The sequence below is a fragment of the Rhinolophus sinicus genome, chromosome 8 (assembly GCF_057876585.1).
Source record: "Rhinolophus sinicus isolate RSI-liver-muscle chromosome 8, RSI-T2T, whole genome shotgun sequence".
In the NCBI taxonomy this organism is placed as follows: Eukaryota; Metazoa; Chordata; class Mammalia; order Chiroptera; family Rhinolophidae; genus Rhinolophus; species Rhinolophus sinicus.
Genome location: NC_142508.1, coordinates 30732752 through 30740155, shown reverse-complemented (window position 1 = coordinate 30740155; position 7404 = coordinate 30732752). Strand labels below are relative to the sequence as shown.

At 57.7% G+C, this 7404-nt stretch overlaps 2 non-coding genes across 2 annotated transcripts; both read right to left on the bottom strand.

Moving 5' to 3' along the window:
• Positions 1 to 1306: 1306 nt before the first annotated feature.
• On the bottom strand, positions 1307 to 1425 carry LOC148757457 (5S ribosomal RNA). The gene has a single exon (XR_016022285.1). It is a non-coding gene; the product is annotated as a 5S ribosomal RNA (ribosomal RNA).
• Positions 1426 to 7068: 5643 nt separating this feature from the next.
• LOC148757456 (5S ribosomal RNA) lies at positions 7069 to 7187 on the bottom strand. The gene has a single exon (XR_016022284.1). It is a non-coding gene; the product is annotated as a 5S ribosomal RNA (ribosomal RNA).
• Between the last annotated feature and the right edge of the window lie 217 nt (positions 7188 to 7404).

Here is a 7404-nt window from a genome sequence, read left to right as displayed (position 1 = left end):
CACATGGCTAATAAACCAAAAGCCACTGCCCCTGTCTAACCCCGAAGGAGATCGGTAGCCAATGACGGGTAATGATCAGTGGATGTCTTACAACCTAAGACAGGCGTCGATCGCTTTGATGAAGGATATCCAATGACGGGTAAGTGAGAATGTCAGTACTGACCACCTAAGCCAGGCACGATCTCAAAAAATAAAAAAGGGGGAATTGCGGGGAGCTGGAGCATCAAGCGTTAAGAAAATGTAACTACAAGCAGAGGTTGGGAGGATGGCTGAGGGGAACTCCGATAAGCATAAAGAACAAACAGAAACAGACACCTGCTGTTCTGGGAATGGGACAATCTCAAAAGGTCTAAAGACAGTCAGGGCCAAACTTTGGAAAAACATAACTAATCTGTACTTGCTGCCTCAGCCGCTTTATGTAACCTTCCTGTTTCTGTCTGTAGAAAAGAATGCTGAAAAATCAAGCAGGCGCAGCAGTCTAGTCAGAACTGCTCGCCCTCCCGATCCCATCTTTGTCTCTTGTCTATTTTCTTCTCAATCCTCACTCCCCACTTCAGGAACCGTTCGTCTCGTCGGCAGGCTCCGACATGGTGGTCTCTCCTGGAGCCCGAGGGCGTGCGGGGTGTTGGGGTGCTGCTCTCTCCGTCCCCTGGTTTGTCCCGGCTCTTTTTCCCCTGTGTGTCGGGGCCACTGCGGCCGGCGGGAACCGAGGGCTCCTGGCTCTTGTGGGAGACGGGAGGGCGCGCGCGCGCGCGCGCGCAGGGGTGTGGGGCGAGGTGCCTGCCAGCAGAGACAGAGGCCCCCGGTGGGGCGGGGCGGGTGGGCATCCCGTTTGCCGGAGGACACGCCTATCCTGTGTCTCGGGGCCCAGGTGCAGGCACAGGGATGGTCGTCCCCTGGGCTCGGGCTGAGGTGCAAAGGACCGGCACGTCCTAGGATGGAGAAAGCCTGGTGGAGGCCTGCGCCGGCAGGCAGCCCTGGGCTTGGGCTTTGGGGGCGGCGGGGGCGGGGAGCGGGAGGGAGCGCGGCGATGGCAGCGGCGGCGACGGCGGCGACCGCGGCTCGGCGAAGGGCTGCGGGCTGTCGGCCTGCGGGAGCGAAGAGGACTGAGAAGAGGGTGTGGGGGGGAGCCGGGGCCGACGGGCCTGGCGTGCGGCCCGGGCTGCGAGCTTGTAGTGCCGGGCGGCTGACCCGCCGCTGGCCAGGGGTACCTTCGGCTGGCTGGGCGGCAGAAGAGGGGCAAGGGGCGCCAGGGGTTCGGAGGGAGCCACGCCGGGGCGGCGGCGCAAAAGGAGAGGCGAGCAAAAGCCTACAGCACCCGGTATTCCCAGGCGGTCTCCCATCCAAGTACTAACCAGGCCCGACCCTGCTTAGCTTCCGAGATCAGACGAGATCGGGCGCGTTCAGGGTGGTATGGCCGTAGACGCTGGGACCCGGCTGCCGGCGCCCCAAGAGCCTGCTCCCGGCCTGCCTCGTGAGCGTGCGCCGTGCTGCTGGGCCGCTCGGGTGGCGAGCATCTCCTCGCGGGCCGGCTCCGCCGGCGCCGCGCCTCCCGCCTGCTCCCCGCCTCCCCCGGACGCCGCCGGCGTGGGCGGCGGGCTACTCTTGGCCCGCAGCGAGGCCCCTCCGCGCCACCCGTGGCTCCACGGGCCTCTGTCACTTCCCTGACGGTGACAGAAGTCTCGGCGCCCTGGCATCCTGGGACTCCCCGGGCCCCGTACGGCTTACACCCCGCCCCCCCCAACCCCGCTCACCCCCACCCCCAGCCCCACCACCCCAGACCCGCCTGGCTGCTCTGCGGTCCCCCGCTCGTGGCAAGCGAGGGGGTCGCAGGGTCCTCTCAGGCCCCTCCGGCCCTAGGCACGCGCGGCCCTGGCCCTGGCACTGGCCGGCCCCACCGACTGGCCCAAAGCCACGGGGAGCCACCCGTGCCACCAGGGTGCAGCGGCTCCAGTCTGCCGTCACCCTTCGTCACACAGCCTTCCGTCCGGGCCCTCGCCCCTCCTCAGCGACCAGCGTCCCGCCCGATCTCCGGTCCCTTCACTGGCTACACGTCACCTCTCCTGACCCAGGGAGGTGAGAGAGAGGATGAGAGAAGGCCAGAGACGGAGCAAGAGAGAGGCGGAGAGAGACAGGCGGGGACTGTGGCGACAGAGTCCCAGAGAGCCGTTTCCAGGCTCTGGGCCTCGCGTGGAGGGGTGCTGCCTCGGGTGGTGCACGGTCATCAGCTGTGACCGCTTGGCCGTCAGCTGTTGCCAGTTGGCCATAGGCCACCGGTACAGCTGCGGTGGCCAAGCTAGGAAGCGCGGATGGTGGACTGCAAATTGCAGAGGGGCGCGGATTGCAGTTGGCCGGCTTGGCGTGTCGGTCGGTTGGTGGGTCGGTTGGTTGGCAGAGAAGCGGCCGGCAGGTTGGGGATCGTGCGGCTCCGGCTTGCTGTGTCTCCGAGCCAGCCGCCCGTGAGAAATGGTGCTATGAGACCCCTATCCATGGCTCCGTTGGTGTTCCTTCTTGGCCTCGCCATATCCTGCGTTCTTGTGCGGGCAGAGGGACTAGAGTCCCCGCAGGACAGGGACCGACAGACAGAACGGGGGGGGGGGGGAGGAGGAGGAGGAGGAGGGAGCGAGATGGAAATATACACGTATATGTGCATGTATGTATCTAGACGTACAGAGAGACATGGACAGAGACAGAGAAAGAGGGGGCTGGCACGCGGGGAGAGAGCTCCTGAGCGAGAGCCACAGCCCAACAGGCATGTCGCAGAGCCAGACGGACAGGGGGTGGAGGTTGAGGGTGGGGGGGACGCACAGGCTGGGACACGGACTGGGACGGACGCACTGAGGCTGTGTTGCGGTGGCAGCTTCTCCACCGGTGTGTGGTGGAGCCCGGGGCTGGGCTCCGCTAAGGAGGCAGTGCCCGGGCTTTGGCAGTCACCCTCAAAGCCCCCGGGGCGGGCCGCCAGGGTCTCCGGAGTGCCGGTGGGCTCCGAGCCCCGCCCAGGGTCCCGCCCGCGGGCGGAGAGTGGCAGCCCCAGGCACCCTCGTTGTGAGGGTTGTGTGCCTGCGTGCCTGCTCTTCCCCTTGTGGTGGTGTGGGGAGCTGGAGCATCAAGGGTTAAGAAAATGTAACTACAAGCAGAGGTTGGGAGGATGGCTGAGGGGAACTCCGATAAGCATAAAGAACAAACAGAAACAGACACCTGCTGTTCTGGGAATGGGACAATCTCAAAAGGTCTAAAGACAGTCAGGGCCAAACTTTGGAGAAACATAACTAATCTGTACTTGCTGCCTCAGCCGCTTTATGTAACCTTCTTGTTTCTGTCTGTATAAAAGAATGCTGAAAAATCAAGCAGGCGCAGCAGTCCAGTCAGAACTGCTCGCCCTCCCGATCCCATCTTTGTCTCTTGTCCAATTTTTTCTCTCAATCCTCACTCCCCACTTCAGGAACCGTTCGTCTCGTCGGCAGGCTCCGACAAGTGGCGCCCGAACAGGGACCTGACTACTGGGGAATCAGTGAAGGACTCCGCTTGCAAACGAGAGGCGTCGAATAAGGTTAGTGAAAGCGGTGAGATACCATAGTCGGGAGTAAAATAAAATGGGACAGGGTAACAGTAAAAGGCTGTTTACTCACATGTTAAGGAGCATGCTAAAAGCTAGAGGAGTTAAAACCAGTGAAGCACAGTTGCTTCGATTTTTAGAATTTGTAGTACAAATATGTCCCTGGTTCCCCGAAGAAGGGACTTTAAACTTAGAAACTTGGGAAAAGGTGAGAGAGCGTTTACAGGGATATTATGATGCTCGTGGACCCTCTGAAGTACCAGTAGATACTTTTTCCTTATGGAATTTGGTTAGGGATGTGATCGATCCTAGACACGAGGGAATCAGATACTCTGAGAATGATCAACCCAAACTGGATCCCCCTGGGAAGCAGAGGTGCAAAGATTACAAGCTGCACTCACTTCCCTCTCTGTTCAAATGCAATTAGTCCAGGCTCAACAGACTGGGCCTTTATTAGAATCTCAATCAGAATAGAAGCCTGGGTTACAATGAAGCTCTCCTCCAAGTGTAGTTGCAGGGCTAGATCCACTGCCCGAGGCCCCTATCAACCGAAAAAGATTCAAGCCGCCAAGCTGCTAGTACAGGAGCAACTTAAAAAGGGACACATTGCCCCCTCCAATTCTCCCGGGAATTCTCCCATTTTTGTTATTAAAAAAATAAAAATAAAAATAAAAATCTGGTAGATAGAGATTATGACAAGATTTAGAAAAAGTTAATAAAACCATGAAATGAAGGGGAGCCTTACAGACAGGCTTGCCCTGTCCTGCAGCCACACCAAAACACACATGTAAAATTGTTTTGGACTTCAAAGATTGTTTTTATACTATACCTTTAAATCCTGATGACTGCCCTGGATTTGCTTTCAGTGTTCCTTCCGTTAATTTACAAGAACCTTTTAAGAGCTATCATTGGCTAGTGCTACCTCAGGGAATGGCTAGTAGCCCTACATTATGTCAAAAACTTGTATCAGCTGCAATAAAACCTACCCGAAGGACATTTCCAGATATTTACATCATCCACTACACGGATGACATACTTCTTGCCCACTCTTGTGAACCAAAGTTGCTTGCTGCTTTTGCTCATTTACAAGAAAAGCTCCACAATTATGGGCTAGTTATAGCCCCAGAAAAAATTCAGCAAGTGCCTCCTTACTCTTATCTGGGATATTGTTTAATGCCTCAGGCCATTGTGCCTCAAAAAAATACAAATCCGGCGAGATTGTTTAAAAACGTTAAATGATTTCCAAAAGCTACTGGGAGGCATTAACTGGATTAGACCTCAGTTGCGGTTGACAACCGGTGAATTACAACCTTTGTTTAAAATATTACGTGGGGAAGCTGATCCTACTTCTCCCCGCGAGATAACACGGGGAAGAGGCTTTGCTTGTATTTCTCCAGGTCCGGAAGAAAAACCTTTGTGAATTCCTGGTCGGTGTTAAACCATACCATGAGCGACAGCCCACAGAAGAGAAGACATCTGTAGATACCCATCCACGCCCCCTACTGTTCCATTCTTGTGTTTACACCTTATGTCTCTCTGTCTGGTCCCCCAAAGATGGTTTGCAGCCAAAGACGGGTAAGATATCTCACGGGAGATACAACCTAAGCCGGGCGGAACCGAGTGGGGACCCCCAATGAGCTGCCTTAGAAGATCCAAAAAGGAGCCTTTCCTCCCCTTCCCCCTGCCTGGCAAAAGCCATTGCTGTCTCTGGCTTTCCTCTCTCACCTGATTGTGAGAGAAGTCATGAGGGCAATGAAGATCAGTTCTCTCCACTTATCTCAACAGAACTGTTACAATATGGGTGACTTGACCCTGAGAAGGTAAGACATCATGGGACTTTATGCTTCGGCTGTTAACAGACAAAGGGTGATTGGAATAAACATTTTTCTGCTATGAGGTACGAGTCTCACAGACCGTGTAAGAAAAAAATGTTACTCTTGATCTTATCCAGTTTCATAAAGAGGTCTTGACACTGCAAGAGACCTCTCCTTTAAACACCGATATAGCTGATACTCTCAACAAACTTGTCTCTAGTTTTCACAATGTATTGCCATCATACTCTTCAATGCTTCAAATTATGCCCCCCTCCCCTTGTAATTCCGCCTGTTGTGATCCTCCTGATACTATGTTTCCTCCCCTGCATCACAGAAGCTGTGATGGGGATAGTCACAGATATTTATGGAGAAATTCACAAAATAAGGCTCCACATGGCTAATAAACCAAAAGCCACTGCCCCTGTCTAACCCCGAAGGAGATCGGTAGCCAATGACGGGTAATGATCAGTGGATGTCTTACAACCTAAGACAGGAGTCGATCGCTTTGATGAAGGATATCCAATGACGGGTAAGTGAGAATGTCTGTACTGACCACCTAAGCCAGGCACGATCTCAAAAAATAAAAAAGGGGGAATTGCGGGGAGCTGGAGCATCAAGCGTTAAGAAAATGTAACTACAAGCAGAGGTTGGGAGGATGGCTGAGGGGAACTCCGATAAGCATAAAGAACAAACAGAAACAGACACCTGCTGTTCTGGGAATGGGACAATCTCAAAAGGTCTAAAGACAGTCAGGGCCAAACTTTGGAAAAACATAACTAATCTGTACTTGCTGCCTCAGCCGCTTTATGTAACCTTCCTGTTTCTGTCTGTACAAAAGAATGCTGAAAAATCAAGCAGGCGCAGCAGTCTAGTCAGAACTGCTCGCCCTCCCGATCCCATCTTTGTCTCTTGTCTATTTTCTTCTCAATCCTCACTCCCCACTTCAGGAACCGTTCGTCTCGTCGGCAGGCTCCGACATGGTGGTCTCTCCTGGAGCCCGAGGGCGTGCGGGGTGTTGGGGTGCTGCTCTCTCCGTCCCCTGGTTTGTCCCGGCTCTTTTTCCCCTGTGTGTCGGGGCCACTGCGGCCGGCGGGAACCGAGGGCTCCTGGCTCTTGTGGGAGACGGGAGGGCGCGCGCGCGCGCGCGCGCGCAGGGGTGTGGGGCGAGGTGCCTGCCAGCAGAGACAGAGGCCCCCGGTGGGGCGGGGCGGGTGGGCATCCCGTTTGCCGGAGGACACGCCTATCCTGTGTCTCGGGGCCCAGGTGCAGGCACAGGGATGGTCGTCCCCTGGGCTCGGGCTGAGGTGCAAAGGACCGGCACGTCCTGGGATGGAGAAAGCCTGGTGGAGGCCTGCGCCGGCAGGCAGCCCTGGGCTTGGGCTTTGGGGGCGGCGGGGGCGGGGAGCGGGAGGGAGCGCGGCGATGGCAGCGGCGGCGACGGCGGCGACCGCGGCTCGGCGAAGGGCTGCGGGCTGTCGGCCTGCGGGAGCGAAGAGGACTGAGAAGAGGGTGTGGGGGGGAGCCGGGGCCGACGGGCCTGGCGTGCGGCCCGGGCTGCGAGCTTGTAGTGCCGGGCGGCTGACCCGCCGCTGGCCAGGGGTACCTTCGGCTGGCTGGGCGGCAGAAGAGGGGCAAGGGGCGCCAGGGGTTCGGAGGGAGCCACGCCGGGGCGGCGGCGCAAAAGGAGAGGCGAGCAAAAGCCTACAGCACCCGGTATTCCCAGGCGGTCTCCCATCCAAGTACTAACCAGGCCCGACCCTGCTTAGCTTCCGAGATCAGACGAGATCGGGCGCGTTCAGGGTGGTATGGCCGTAGACGCTGGGACCCGGCTGCCGGCGCCCCAAGAGCCTGCTCCCGGCCTGCCTCGTGAGCGTGCGCCGTGCTGCTGGGCCGCTCGGGTGGCGAGCATCTCCTCGCGGGCCGGCTCCGCCGGCGCCGCGCCTCCCGCCTGCTCCCCGCCTCCCCCGGACGCCGCCGGCGTGGGCGGCGGGCTACTCTTGGCCCGCAGCGAGGCCCCTCCGCGCCACCCGTGGC